Source organism: Delphinapterus leucas, chromosome 13 (genome assembly GCF_059928025.1).
Source record: "Delphinapterus leucas isolate spDelLeu-1000000601 "Yukka" chromosome 13, BTC_Dleu_Yukka2, whole genome shotgun sequence".
Lineage (NCBI taxonomy): Eukaryota > Metazoa > Chordata > Mammalia > Artiodactyla > Monodontidae > Delphinapterus > Delphinapterus leucas.
In genome coordinates, this window is record NC_143141.1 from 80361774 (window position 1) to 80376471 (window position 14698).

A 14698-nucleotide genomic window follows, 5' to 3' on the forward strand; every position below is an offset into this window, starting at 1 on the left:
GCTGAGTGCCTTTTGAATTTATAAACAAACCTCATAATTGCCCAGGCATTGCCTTGGCTACTAGAGATTCCTCCTCGTGTATAGTATGTACAGTCATTTATCTGCTTCTTGACTACTTCTACTCCCATTTGTTTGTTTAATGTGAATTTATTACATAACTTTGTACCTTTCCCTTTAGAAAAGCATTGCTAACTACAGGCTCAAATTTCTTTCTAGGGGTTGGACTCTGTTAAAATTGGGAGGTGCCATCCCTTTTTCTCCATCAAGCCTACTCTCTTCTCTCTGAGCATACATAGCTCCTGTGGTCTTCCTCTCAATTTCAAGTAGATGTTGGAAACAATAATATTCCAAGCACCTGGATTATAATAGCTCTCCAGAGCCAGAAATGCAGAGCAATATTGCCAGAGTGACAAATATTTGAGATGGCAATTGTGGAAATGACACATAGGCACTAACTCTAAGACAAGCTCTCTCTGTAACTTGCTCTGAAATTCTTCCATAAGGAGAACAGGGAGGAAGGAAGAAGGAGGAGAGAAGAAAGAGAAGCAGGATAGAAAAGGAGACACTGAGGAAGAGAGACACAGATGATAAAAGTATTGGTAGAAGAAGAATGAAAATTTTATATTTAGTGACTGACTCTACTCTCTAAGATGCAAAAGTTGGGCCAGACATTAGGTATAGCACTATAGGTCTACAAATATAGTTGAAAGCTTTCACAAAGACATGAAAGACAATATCGAACCTATAGCTTGTAGTTTTACTTCCACACATATTGAGCCCCTCAGTTTTAGTTTTGGAGAGTCACCTCTGGTGACAGACATCTGCTTCCACCCTAGCACCCTGTTCCATTCTGAATTTCCTTCTTCCTGATAAAAGGGAACGTAAATTAATCAACAGAAGGAAGAGGTGAAGGCATTCCAAAGGTACATACTTCCAGGTATAAGATAAATACCAGGCATGTAATGCACAACACGGTAAATATAATTAGCACTGCTGAATGTTTACATATGAAAGTTAAGAGAGCAAATCCTGAGTCCTCATCACAAGGAAAAATTTTTTTCGATTTCTTGAATTTTGTATCCATATGAGATGATGAATGTTCACTAAACTTACTATGGTAATCCTTTCATGATGCATGTAAGTCAAACCATTATGTTGTACACTTTAAACTTATATAGTGCAGTATGTCAATGACAACTCAATAAAACTTCAAGAAAAAGAACAAAAAAGTATCAGGAGAAGAGACTAGAAAGGGAACATATAATGTCAGACCTAACATTTTTCCCTGACTCAGAACAGTAAAACAATTTACCAAACTGTGTGAGCACCCCCAGACATGTCTCCCTGGATTGGAATGCTGTGGCAAAAAGACCAGTCTTACAGCCACGCACCCACTGAACACAGATGAGTGTCCTGGAAATTTGGGTGGAGGTCAGTGACTATCTCAAAATGAAGTCCCTGTAGCCAGGATGGCTGAGCAAAGCCCTTTGCATCCTACTATAGCATCTGTTGGAGGCCTCATCTGATAGGAAATGATTAACAGCCACTCTGCTATAGAAGAATTGCCCCTGAGAAGCATTCCTGGGAAAGAGCATAAAACCACAACCAAATGACCACGCCGCGTCCCATGTTAGGTACACAGTGAGTGGTTCATGTGTGGGCTTTGGACAGAAGTCTAAAGTTCAGATAGGCTGTTGGACTGCAAGTGCTCCTAATGACTTCACTGGCCTTGACATGTGAGTAAGCAGGACATGTACCCATTAGAGGCAAACTTTTATTAGAGTGACCATTCCAGAGGTTATTAGCAACTTGTAAAGAATGCAATTACCACTTAAGCTGTATTCAGCTGAATACATTTTAACTGTAATTGAAAACAAATGTATGCTTAACTGTACGGTTGGTTAAGCCTCATGCCTGGGACTGTTACCATATTATTTTCCATTAAGTAAAACTGCATGTGTTGGGATTTATTTGCAATTATGAAGTTGCAATTTGATGAAGGCTCAAAACAGACTTCTTTATTTAGTGTTTGCTCTGCAGCCCCAGCTCAACGTGGGCCACTTTGATTTTTGTCACGAACTTTTCAGATTCCCTGAAATAGTGAGTAGGAATACAGATGTACTTTTATTTGCATTATTTTAAAAGAATATTTTTAGACTCAGCAAACTCTTCCTTACTCTTACGTAACAGGAAGGTCATTGATGGTTATGGCCACCTGAACATTTTAATCTTGATGACTTTCAGAAGAAATCAGTTTCCAAATTCTGTTGATAATTAAGAGGCATGTTTAGGGCTTATGAGCTGCAGTTACGTCTGTTTTTAACCACCTGCAATTGTCAAGGATCTCATGGTATTCTTTCCTCAGACTGGATGTTTCATCCCAATGAACTACGAAAATTTGATTTTAGGGGGATTTGCTATAATTACATAACTTGCTTTCTGAGAACAGTTTCAAAGCTTAGGTTTGGGAATAAGAGAACTGGCTCTAACTCCCTAGTTTGAAGCGATATCAGGAGGTGACTTCATATCTCTGGACCTTAGTTTTGCCATCTGTAAAACTGGGGTAACAAACCTGATCTTATCTACCTAGCAGAGATATTTTGAAAGCACAGGAGGTGACAGCGGTGGAAGGGTTTTGAAATCTGTAATGAATATTCCAGATGTCAGGATCATGATAACAGGAGCCTTCTTCTCTCCCTGGACCCATGAGGTTTGTCTCCACTGAATGCAGCAAGGTCTGGACACATCAAGATGCTCAATAAATGTTTGCTGGAATGCAACCATGGTTTCATGGGGTGCATCTCTAATGGTCATCATGATGCCTTTAGGACAGGCACACAGAAATGCATCTCAACCACAAATGGGGGGATTTAAGTAGTTTTAAAGGAAGTGCCCAGTCTTTGAGATGAAGAGCAGCTGGAATACCTCTTGCAGAGTCCTCTGCAAGTGTATTCTTCTACTTGCTCTCCCACTGGTTTTCCTTGATCCTCTTATCGTGACCAGCTAAGGCTTTCTCTTTGGACATTGCCCTGTTTCATCTCACTTGTGATCGTCATCCTCATTGTCAATTCAAGGTGCATCTCTGAGCTACCAGATGCTTAGCTAAACCCAAACATGAACCATGTATTGCGTCTTCCAGCAACCAGATGACGTGCCGATGGGAGATGTGAACCCCCGGGGGAAGTGCCTGGAAGAATGACAAGCTAAGCTACAGAGAGGATGGCAACTCTGGATTCTAAATTTTATAATAAGACTGTATAATAAGGTTCTGAGAAAGATAGGGCAAATGGTACTTGATTTCAAGAAAAAACATCTGAGGAAATCAAAACTAGTTAAAGATCAAGTTGTAGAAGAATTATCCTTTCTAAAACAACTACCAAGTAAGCATGGCATACAAGAGCCCATCCACTCTTGCCCTTGTCTGTCTTCTCTCTTTAGTTGATCAGTCATTCTCACCATTTGTGTTTACTCACTGGACAGATTTACTCTATATGTGAAAAACATAAAGTTTCCCCCTTCTCTGAACGTGCAGTGTTTTTAGGTCTCTTTGCCTTTTTACATGCTGTTGTCTCTGCTTGGAATAGCTCCCCCTGTCTCCACCTCATGAGCTCAGACTACTGTGATGGTATCATTCTATGCCTGCCTCTTCCACAACCTGTGCGCCCCTTGAGAGCAAGAACTTGTTCATCTCTAGATTTTCAAAACTCACTCCTGTGCTGGCGCAGAGTGTGTATCTCCTGAACACATTGTATAGATCGCTGGTGTCCGATAGAACTTACTGTGATGATGGACATGTTCTGTGTCTGTGCCACCCAGTCCAATAGCTATGAGCCATACGTAGTGACTGAGCACTTGAAAGGTGGCTAGTGCCACTGAGGAGCTCTACTTTTTAATTTAAGCAGTGAATGTGAATAGTGGCTGCTGCATTGGACGGCACAGATACACATAATGATGGGAGAATGGCCACAAGTGATTCTAAGAAAAAGTCCTCAGGTTCCATGCTGAGGGAGCTGCTATAAACCTGAAGGAGTGAGACTTGGGATGAGAAAGGACATCTTGCCCAATACCCGCAATCTCCTGTTACGCAATGTTGGTCATATGGTTCCATAACCGGCTTGGAAGCTTGAAGGCACAGCATCCATACGCGATGCGTTCTCTCTCTGACTTGCCTCCCCACCTGAGTGGTTGACCCATGCCCGTAAAAAGAATCCTTTCTCAAAAATATGAAGAGTCCTTTAGGAAGAGAATCCAATCCAGGAGGAGGGAAGGGATGTCTTAGAGTCAGCTGAAGGAGCTGTCCTAGTAGGAGACAATGCTGTAAGGCCCCTCTCCTGGGTGGAGTCATCTTTGCCTTTGGCACAATCATTTTTATAAGGCCAGGGAAGGTACAGGGCAGCCATGGAGACAGAGCATGTCTGGGTCAGGGAGAAAAAAGAGCACTGCAGGGTCACCAGTTGGAACAAACTGAAACCAAACACAGCTGGAGGTCATGCTACATGCTTTCCAGATGCCTCCCTGGAACCGGTTCCTATTATATCTCTGCAAAGGAGGTGCTTGAAATAAAAGTGAGATCATCACAGCTCCATGACCGTGTAGCCAGGACTCTCTAGAACTGCAGTGTCCCTGCGGAGCGGGGGTATTCCAGTCTCCAGAAGATCTACGTGTCCCCTGAATTATAGGTAAACATTGTGCATATAAGTGTCTTCCAGAAAGACGGCTCTTAGTGTTCATAAAAATTTCAATGATATGTATAAATCAAAAAGGATTCAGAACTGCTATTCTATTTCACATCTCCTCTACCATGTCCCATGTGAAGAACCCGATGCTCAGAGAGCAAAAGTGGCATTTCCCATGCAAATTAAAGCCACAATAAGATATCGCCTCATACCTGTTAGAAAGGCTACCATCAAAAAAATAAGAGGTAACAAAAGTTGGTGTGGACGTGGAGAAAGGTGAACCCTTGTCCTGCTGGTGAGGTTGTAAACTGATACAGCCACTGTGGAAAGCAGAGTGGAAGAGCCTCAAAAAATTGAAAATAGAACTGCCATATGATCCAGCAATTCCACTTCTGGAAACATATCCAAAGGAAATGAAAACACTAACTTGAAAAGATATCTGCACCCCCATGTTCATAGCAGCTTTATTTATAATAGCCAAGACATAGAAACAGCCTAAGTGTCCAGTGGATGAATGGATAAAGCAGTTGTGGTATATATACAAATGGAATATTGTTCAGCCATAAAAAAAAAAACAAGGAAATCCTACCATTTACAACAACATGGATGGACCTTGAAGGCATTATGCTAGGAGAATTTTATGCTAAGTGAAATAAGACAGAGCAAGACAAATACTGTATGATCTCATATGTGGAATCTAAGAACAAAACAAAACTGAAAACAAACAACAAAAAGACCCCAAACTCACAGGAAAAGAGATCAGACTTGTGGTTACTAGAGGTGGAGGGCAGAGGGAGAGGGAATTGGAGGAAGATGGTCAAAATGTACAAATTTCCAGTTACAAGACAAATAAGTACAAATAAGGGTTGGAGTGTACCACATGATGACCATAACTAACACTGCTGTATGATACATAGGATAGTTTTCAGGAGAATAAATCCTAAGAGCTCTCATCATAAGGAGAATTTTTTTCCTTTCTTCTTTCTTTCTTTTTTTATTGTATCTGTATGAGAAGATGCGTGTTAGCTGAAGACACTGTGGTAATCATTTCACAATATAGATCAAACCATCATGCTGTACCTCCTAAACTTACACAGTGATGTGTGCCGAATATTTCTTAATAAAACTGGAAAAAGAGATATTTCCTTGGTCATGCCTTGAGTCAGTGGCAGATCAAGGATGGAAGAGAAGGAAACCAGGGTAGAGCTTACAGTTACTCATTAGAGACCCTATCCCGTTTGCCCCAGTTATGGTCAGCACCTTTGGAAGTCATTGGTTCGCCTAAGAGTCACCTGTCATGTCAAAATCAACCTTTATTTCTCCGGTCTTTACAGTGTATCATGAGACACCTTGTTATGCCTGATTGAAGACCAGAGCTAACGTCTGGTCTTCACGATTCCCAGTGGCCACTAGGAACTGTAGAATTAACACGGATGTCTGTGCATTCTCACATGAACCAAACATCATCTGTAGACTAAATAAATTATGTTTTCCACGTATGTACGAGCACCTTAAAATATGTGTGGACACTGCAACGCTAATTTATCTAAGATTCATTCATTTGAAGCAAAGCACAAAAAGTACAACAACTGCGATTGAGGTCGTAAGCTTTGAAATATTTTGATGCTACAAGGAGCCCCCCTCACACTCACGAAAGTGTGGACCATTGAAGCACCTCTGCTGCATTTACCTGGTTTGGCAATCCTGAGAAATGAAATAAGTTCAAATTGATATGTCTTTAATAAAAATATTGCTTCAGGGCTTCCCTGGTGGTGCAGTGGTTGAGGGTCCGCCTGCCGATGCAGGGGACACAGGTTCGTGCCCTGGTCTGGGAAGATCCCACATGCCGCGGAGCGGCTGGGCCCGTGAGCCATGGCCGCTGAGCCTGCATGTCCGGAGCCTGTGCTCTGCAGCGGGAGAGGCCACAGCAGTGAGAGGCCCGCGTACTGCAAAAAAAAAAAAAAAAAAAAAAAAAAAAAGCTTCAGATGCTTTATCTATTCCCCAAATCAAGGTAAGCTGTTGCCATTTCTCAAGTGAAGGCTCCCCATCTGACATGAGGATCCCTGATTCTGCCCAGCACCCTCAACTGAGGCCGCTGCTACTTAGGAAGCACCTGGGTTTCTGACTTTTAGGATGGCAGGGTGTAGGTATGGACTTTCCTAGGAATATCGGGCTCATCATTGGGCAAATGGGTTAGGGTTACAGTGCCTTCATCAAAATTGGGGACAATTGGTAAAACTATGTACTCTGATGGGAAGGTGTCCAGGGGTTGATTGGATCAGAGCGGCAGACACGCCATCTCATCCAAGGTCCCAGAAGGAAACAAAGAGCCAGTGCAGTTGGCCTGGTTTACTTAAAATGAAGCTCCCATTTATTATGCCCTCTGCTCAGTTTATTTTCATTGGGGCTTTTCATAAATAAAAACTAACTTGGGATTGTACAGTTATGAACATTTAAAACGTATGCTTTGGGACACACCAGTTGTTTCACTTCCTGGTTTTCTTCCTAAAGACCTTGATTAAATTCTAGGCCAAGAAAGACCCAAGGGAACGGGACCACACACTGTACTTTAAACTGTGTTTTAGGAGATGATGAATTGTGCTCCCATGAGTAGCCAGATTCTTAAGGAACACCCGCTGCCCCGCCCCCCAAGACCTTTCCACTCAGTGCTGTTTGTTTAGACATCTACAGACAGGCACCCCGGTCAGCACGCAGACCCCTGAGGGCCTCCTTCTGCCTGAGTATCTCAGGGGCAGATGGACCCGCGGCCCTCGTCCTCCCCTAGGAGGAACACGTCACATCTCCTCGTGAAGGCTGTGGGCTTTCTTTTGCCGGAAGGATTGTCCCCTGGAAGCCAGCACAGGCGGGAGCTCTTTGCGCTCTGTTACAAGAGAGTAACCTCACCGGAGGAACACATGGAGATTTTGCTGAGGCTTGTTAACAGAACCGAATGGCTCAGGTACACTGGCCTTTCTCCTCAGCCAAGCTTGGCACAGTCTGATCCCCCAGCATTTCATGTCCTCCCAGAGTTACTGTAGGCTGCGTGCTCTCTGCCTTTCCCTCTGCCGAAGGCCACCGTCTGTAACTTCACGGTCCCTTTAGTTGAAGGCTGTTTTCTCTACGCTGGTGCCACCCAATCCCATATCTCATTTTAAGATGCCTTCAGTCATCCATCATTTCTCATAACTGGGTTTACAGGATGTTTTTCCAGAAAGTAGTTTTGACAGTGCTATGTAGGGCATCATCTTGGGTATTTGCCGATGAGAAGAGAGAGAAGGTTATCCTGCCAAGGTGAGGCAGAACAATGGGAAATGAAGAAGAAATCTCTCTGCATCAGCCTACTTTAAAATTTATAAACAGGGCTCCCTACTTGTCTGTTGGGAGTTGAGTTCCCGGTGTGAGAAGATACTAGGCCCACACATACACAACTGGAGTTGGAAATGAGTGCTGCAAGCCAATAGCACTTCACAACATGGGTGTCTCTGGGAAGGTGTCTTGCTCTTTTAGCTGCTAATCAAAGGCATTAGGAACTGACTCCACTCCTATCTAAGTCTGGATTTCACAATACCTTGATTTCAAATATACCCTGTACGTGATACACTCCTGGGATCGCTGCACTCCCAGAAACAGAGGAAAGGAGCTTACAAGATTCACCCAATTTCCTAAGAAGGAGACTGGTCTTGGGGGTCTGGAATGATGTGGTTTGGATGAAAAGATGTGATTGAAGAATGTCACAAATGCCGGGAATACATGGAAGATGAGACTTTTACCATCGATACCCTAAAGATCTCCCAGCCCAGCAAAGCTCGTTGATAACTGGTATCTCCTTATCAACAGTGGAGGTCTTCCTGGAACTAATTCAGAAAACAGTTCATAGTGGACCAGTTGCGTTTAACCACAGGATACGGAAGGGTTTTCGGTATAGACTGAACTTTTGGAGAGAACACTGCTCAATGTTGGTTTTAAGAGAAGGGCGATTATTTTAGTTAGCAAGTGTTTAATGAATACCTACTCTAAACGGATCAGTAACCCAAACACGAAAACAGACTTAGCTTTGAGGGCCAGGCCCACCCAGGTTCAATGGCTTCTAGAGAGCAAAACTGGTAATTGGACTGAAAGGAAATCCAGCACAACAGTATCCTTCTGAACAAAATCCCTGAAAAGAAATAAGAGGAAATAAGCCAGAATATGAGTGATGGAAACAAAAATTTTAGGTTCTATAAAGAAATCATTTTTGTAAAGATCCGAGAAGGTGCGAAAAGAAAAAATAAACCAAACTGGATTTGTATGCCTGATTTTCTTTATTTTGTAATGAAAGAAACGTAGGCTCAGAGAAGGTAAGGGACTTTTTTGAAGTAGCAGAGTGAAAAATTGGGTGAGTTCCCAACTTCTTAATTCTAAGTCTAGTGCTTCTTTCCTTCCCCTACAAACTTCACTTCCTTCCCATCACCTTCCAGAGCGACCCTTAACAATTTTTAATTTATTGTGAAAAACCTCTGAAGAGGCCAGGATAAAGCATATAGGAAGTTATCATTTGGCTGCACACGGGCAACCTGGCTTCTTATTCCCTCAGCTGGAAACGTGGGCTGTTATTGATTGGGTGACATGCATGATAGCAAGAACAAAGAGTTTCTAGATGACTAAAAACTTCTGGTCGAATCTGGTCACCTCCTCTGAGGGTTACGTTTCCAACATGGATTGTTCCGCAGAAGCAATAAGAGAGCTGCGGTTTGATCTCCCCCCACTCCAGGTAGCTATGTCTCTCCTGACACGCCGTAGGGAACAGGGCACCCTGTGATGTACTGGTACCTGGCGACCAGGCAGAGAGGCCATGCTGCCTCAGGGAATCCTGGGAGAGAGGCCTGGCAGAAGAGACCAGGAAGTGCAAGGTGAAGGGCAGGGATAAAGGGGCAACCTTGGGCCGTGCCAGGGTTTTACGGTGTCAGGCTGAGAAATCATGGGAAACTCCTCTTCGTAACCCTCTTTCCTGAGCTGTCAGAGTCATGGGATTTTATTATCATGTTGGACCCTGAGAAAAAACTCTTCTATCAGGAAGGGCGCGATTGACAAATTTATCAGTCATTAATTTTGGTGAGTACTTTTGGGTTGTATTCCTAAAAACTGAATGAAAAAACAGCTGGTAAGTCGGCAGATAGGTAGATCGATGACAGATAGATAGATAGTTAGATTTTTTTTTTTAATCGGCAGACTCATATACGCTGCCAATTCTTCTCAGTTTTCTGTCCCCACATCAGTGTAGAATTTATGTTGAGATCTGCAAAAGACAGACCTTCCCCCTCAAGGCTTTTGCTCACTCTGAGGTTTAATAGAGCTATAAACTACCAATCCCAGGCCAGCCTGGACAAACGGGGCAAAATGGAATGTGCTAATACGGACAATGTGTCGGGAGGCGTTGCTGTGGATGGTTCTCGGGTTGGAAGCCCTTTGGGGAGCTCTGGCAGAAGTTGGTCTTGAATACCCTCAGCGGCTCCCACAGTGACTTACATCTCTGCACTCACCCTGGTCCCAGCAGTGAGGTCTAAAAATACTGACATCTTCTAGGACTCTCTACAATCAGAACAAAGAAAACCTGTCCTGCTCTCACTCACTCACGTGTTCCTTCTTATTTGATCCCTTGTCAAGGCGTCCAGCTAGTTCTGGCCATTGGCAGCCTACCTCAGAATGTGGCTGTTTTCTGTTTGGTTTCCGGGTCACAACTGGGTCATCTTTATGGAGGACGCTTTGCTTCTTCATCCTGGGCCATTGTGGAGTTCACAAACTGGGAATGCCTGGGTTCTAACAAAGTCATGTCGAGGAAAGGAGGAACTGTATTGGTATTCATTGGCCAACTGTTTATTTACTGGAATGGGGGTAGCTGTTGGAAATAGAAAGAACTAGACAGTCTTTGCTGTGGAGAGGCCCACAGTGTGATGGGAAAGCAGACATATAAACAGATAACCATAAAGCTGATGTGTGTTAATAGATAGTGAAGCATGAAGATAATGGTAGCACAGAGGATAAAGTCATTCCTGTGTGAGAAGGAGTCATAAAACAGGTGAGACCTTGAGTTGAGCTACAAAGAATGATCCAGGGTTCACCAAGATGGGAAAGGGATACAAAACTTTAGACAAAAAACAGCATATACAGGGCTTTCCTGGTGGCGCAGTGGTTGAGAGTCCGCCTGCCGATGCAGGGGACGCGGGTTCGTGCCCCCAGTCCGGGAAGATCCCACGTGCCGCGGAGCGGCTGGGCCCGTGAACCATGGCCGCTGAGCCTGCGTGTCCAGAGCCTGTGCTCCGCAACGGGAGAGGCCACAGCAGTGAGAGGCCCGCGTACCGCAAAAACAAACAAAAAAACAGCGTATACAACATTGCAGAAATAGATATTGTGGTTAATCTGATACTCTTACTCAAACACAACAAGATGTAGATTGTTATTTCCCTGTAAGAGAGAGAAATAAGTAAATATGGGGGTGTGGGGAGAGAGGGAGAGAGGAAGATATTGAGAAACAAGAATAAAGGTCAGTTTGGTAAACCATTGCGTCTATTAGCATCACATGGAAAAAAGATGGGAAGAATCTCTTTCAAAATTATTGATTCATTTGTGCCAATAACCAGTAACTTCCTATTGCTGAAATTGTGAAATTGAGCCAGGAATGGAACATTCTATGCCACACCTTAGTCACTGAGCCCACTGAATCAGAAAAACAGTGCTTTGTGGAATCCAGCAGACTGCTTAGCTCAGGATTCATTCTTTTATTGCCTCCAGGCCAATGAAGCATCTTGGAAGTGTAGCCCTCTGATCTGAAGAGCATTTGAGCATCATGTTTTTCCCAGAGTTACAAGATGCTCCCTCAGGGGTAGATGTCATTAACTCCATAAGGTTCCCAAGGGAGGTGAACTTCATGGTCCATGGAGTTTGGTGAAGGACTCTAGTCTGTCAGAGACTGTCCACAAAAGGACTGCCCCTGAAGAAGCAGCCCCTGGGCAATATATAATTTATGGAAAGCGAAGCAATACCGAGGAAGGACCTGGCCTCTTCCTGGATCCTGGGCTCAGAGAAACTCCCCTGGGAAGCCTGCCTGACCAGGGCTGTCAGAGGTGGTACCCAAGTTCTGATCTGAGAGAGCAGCAGACAGCCAACTGCAGGTGTGGGCATGGCCCTTCCTTCACCCACAGACCTTCTGGGGAAAGCTATGGTTTCTGAGAAGGACCTAATGAAAAAGATCAAGCTTATGCAGAGGCCCTGCTGTGCAGGAAGATTGCTTCCAAGAAGCGATTCATTTTTAGTTTAACAACTGTGCGTTTGGTCCCCACACAATTTATCTTCATGCAAAATCACATACCTGGGTGCCAGATGTGCACAGCTGTATGTGAGCAACTGCTGATCTATCTGGATCACATGCCAAGTGTCTGTTTCTTTAAATTAGGGTGGGTTGAGATTTGGGCCGTGTGAAAATTTCATTTTGAAACCAGAAACCAAGTGTGCCCTGGCTACAGGGGTTTGAGTATAGCAGGATGATGAACCGAGGTGGAATGAGTCTTTTCCAGGACCCCCCAGAACCTTCCCCTTTCACGACCCCTGAAATTCAGCGGCACTCTGGGTCTGTAGAGGTTAGGCTATCTGGAGACTCAGTCCTGCCAAAGTGCGCGGCCCTTGTAAATGCTTGTGGTGAAACTGCAAACCCTCTGCCCAGCCCTCGGGAGCTCTTGGAGCAGAATCGAACTTGACATTTTTAGTTTGTGTTTCAGCTTTTACCCTCTGGACTCAGAAGAAGCAAGACCACAAAACACTCAATGAGGCCTACCACCCCAGCAGCCGGGGTATGGCTATCCACAGAAGGGCAGGGAACCGAGGCGATGAGAGGCCTTCCCCCTAGAAACCCACAGCTTGGCCTGCACCGGGGACCCCCAGCACCAGTGTGTGGGCGCTTCCCCTCTGTTCTTGCCGTCTTTCTTTTCATGGCCAAGGACAGTCAACATTGAAAGAGATTCAGTCATCATTTTGTCATTCCACAGCTGAGTCACTGAGTATCCACTGATGCCAGGTGTGTGCTCGGCATCAGTAGTGGTAAAGCGCTGGACGCATCATAAATGTTCAGTATGTGTTAGTGGCTGCTGAGATTATTGAAGACTTACCATTTTTCTACTTCTCGTTGACCTACCAAATGCCAGGTCCTACGCATAAAGTCTCCCATTATTTCTCACAACTCCATAACGCAAGCACTATTGTTACTGTTTCACCAGGAGGAAAACTGAGGCTCCGAGTGGTCACAAAACTTACTCAGAAATCATCAGTCTTCTCCACAGTGGAGCCATGATTAAGATTCAGCTATGATTTCAAGTTCTGTCTTCTTTCCACCATGCTGCTATCATTCTGTCTCCCTCCTGGCTGTTGTCAGGGCCCTAAGAGAAGGCTTCTCTTTCCAGGAGTGCACTGCATTCGCCCCTTCTGGCCCCGGAGCCGTGCCACTTTAATATGTACCTGGCCTGTGGCGCAAATTCTTAGTTGTCACGGCTCCCAGTTCCATCCTGGTTCTCATATGGGCAGGCGCTGCTAAATCAGCTCACAATACACAGGCTCAGTTTGAATTTCAGCAAAGTTCTCTAAAAACAATAACCAGATGCAATTCAACTCACATTGCATCCACATAAGGAATCCATTCCAAGAAAAGTCAGAGGATGCACTGTTATTCTCAGTCAGATGAATGACTTCTAATCTTCCCTGGGCTTGTTTTAGAACTCAAAGAAGAAATAACATCTAGATTAATTTTTGAGTTCAGCCTTTGAATCCGGTCTCAGGAAGAATGCTCATATAATTTAGCCTTATAATGATGAGCCCTTAGATCACAGATCACTCATGGGTAGTGGCTCCTTCTAGACACCTGCCACACTCAAAGCAATTTCCTCTTTTCAGTTTCAAGAACAATTTCAGACTTGCTTTCTTATAAGCTACTTAGAAAAACCAGGACACCATCCTGGGAGTAAAACAGATCTTCCAGGAATTACATCATTTATTTTTCAACAAAGATTAATTTAATTTGGTTTAACAAGAGTGTATGATCATAGATTTGATAACCGAACAGATGTCTTAACATAAATTTCAGTCTTGGTTTAGCTCTCTTCCAGTGAGAAAAACAAAGACTCTCAAAGGTAATTGGTGTATCACCCCTCAAAGGGGGAAAAAAGTGTAGGCTTTCAATTTTCTTAAACATGAAACTTAAAATCCACATATAATAATAAACAAATGGTTTAAGGCATTTTATGCCGTAAATGTGCTGCCATTATTTAGTTATGAATTTTCAGGTTCAGGAATTATGCTAAAACCCAAGGGTTATTATGGAATGTCTGTGTATTTGATTTCTAAAGTTCCAGATAGGTTTTAATGTGTTCAGTGTTATACCACTGCATTCCCTAACCTATTTCTGTATCCTCGGAGACATGTCCTAATAACAGGCCTCTGTGTCTTCTGCTTAGTGAAAAGTGTGAATAATAGCTCCAAAAATTAAGTATGTACGTATGTATGTGAGTGTGTGTGTGTGTGTGTGTACATATATATATATATATGTTTGTTTTTTTTTTTAAATTTAACATATGTTCCCACATGGCCAAGTGATTGAACCCAATACAGTTAACAACTTAGGAAGGGATTCATTGAATTTTCCAAGTCTCTTCATGGCCAGAGTTACATTGTAAGGAGACCCTAAATGTGGAATAATCAACATGTTAAAGTAATCTAGATGTTTATGATTTGATAACTCTTTGGTGCATTGTTTAAAAACATGTTTTCAATTTACTTTCCTTCAAATAGCTCCAAATAACCCCATGATTTTAGATGATTGATTATGGGAATGCTGCTTTTACTGTACATCCAAGGTAATTTTAAAATTACATCTTCTTTTCATTGTTAAGGGGGAAAATCATTTGCAGGTCTTGACATGATTTATCAGAAAAAGGGGGACGAGAGGTCAGTCTCGGCCTCACTCTATTAGAACATTATTATGTGAGCCCAGAAGTAAAGC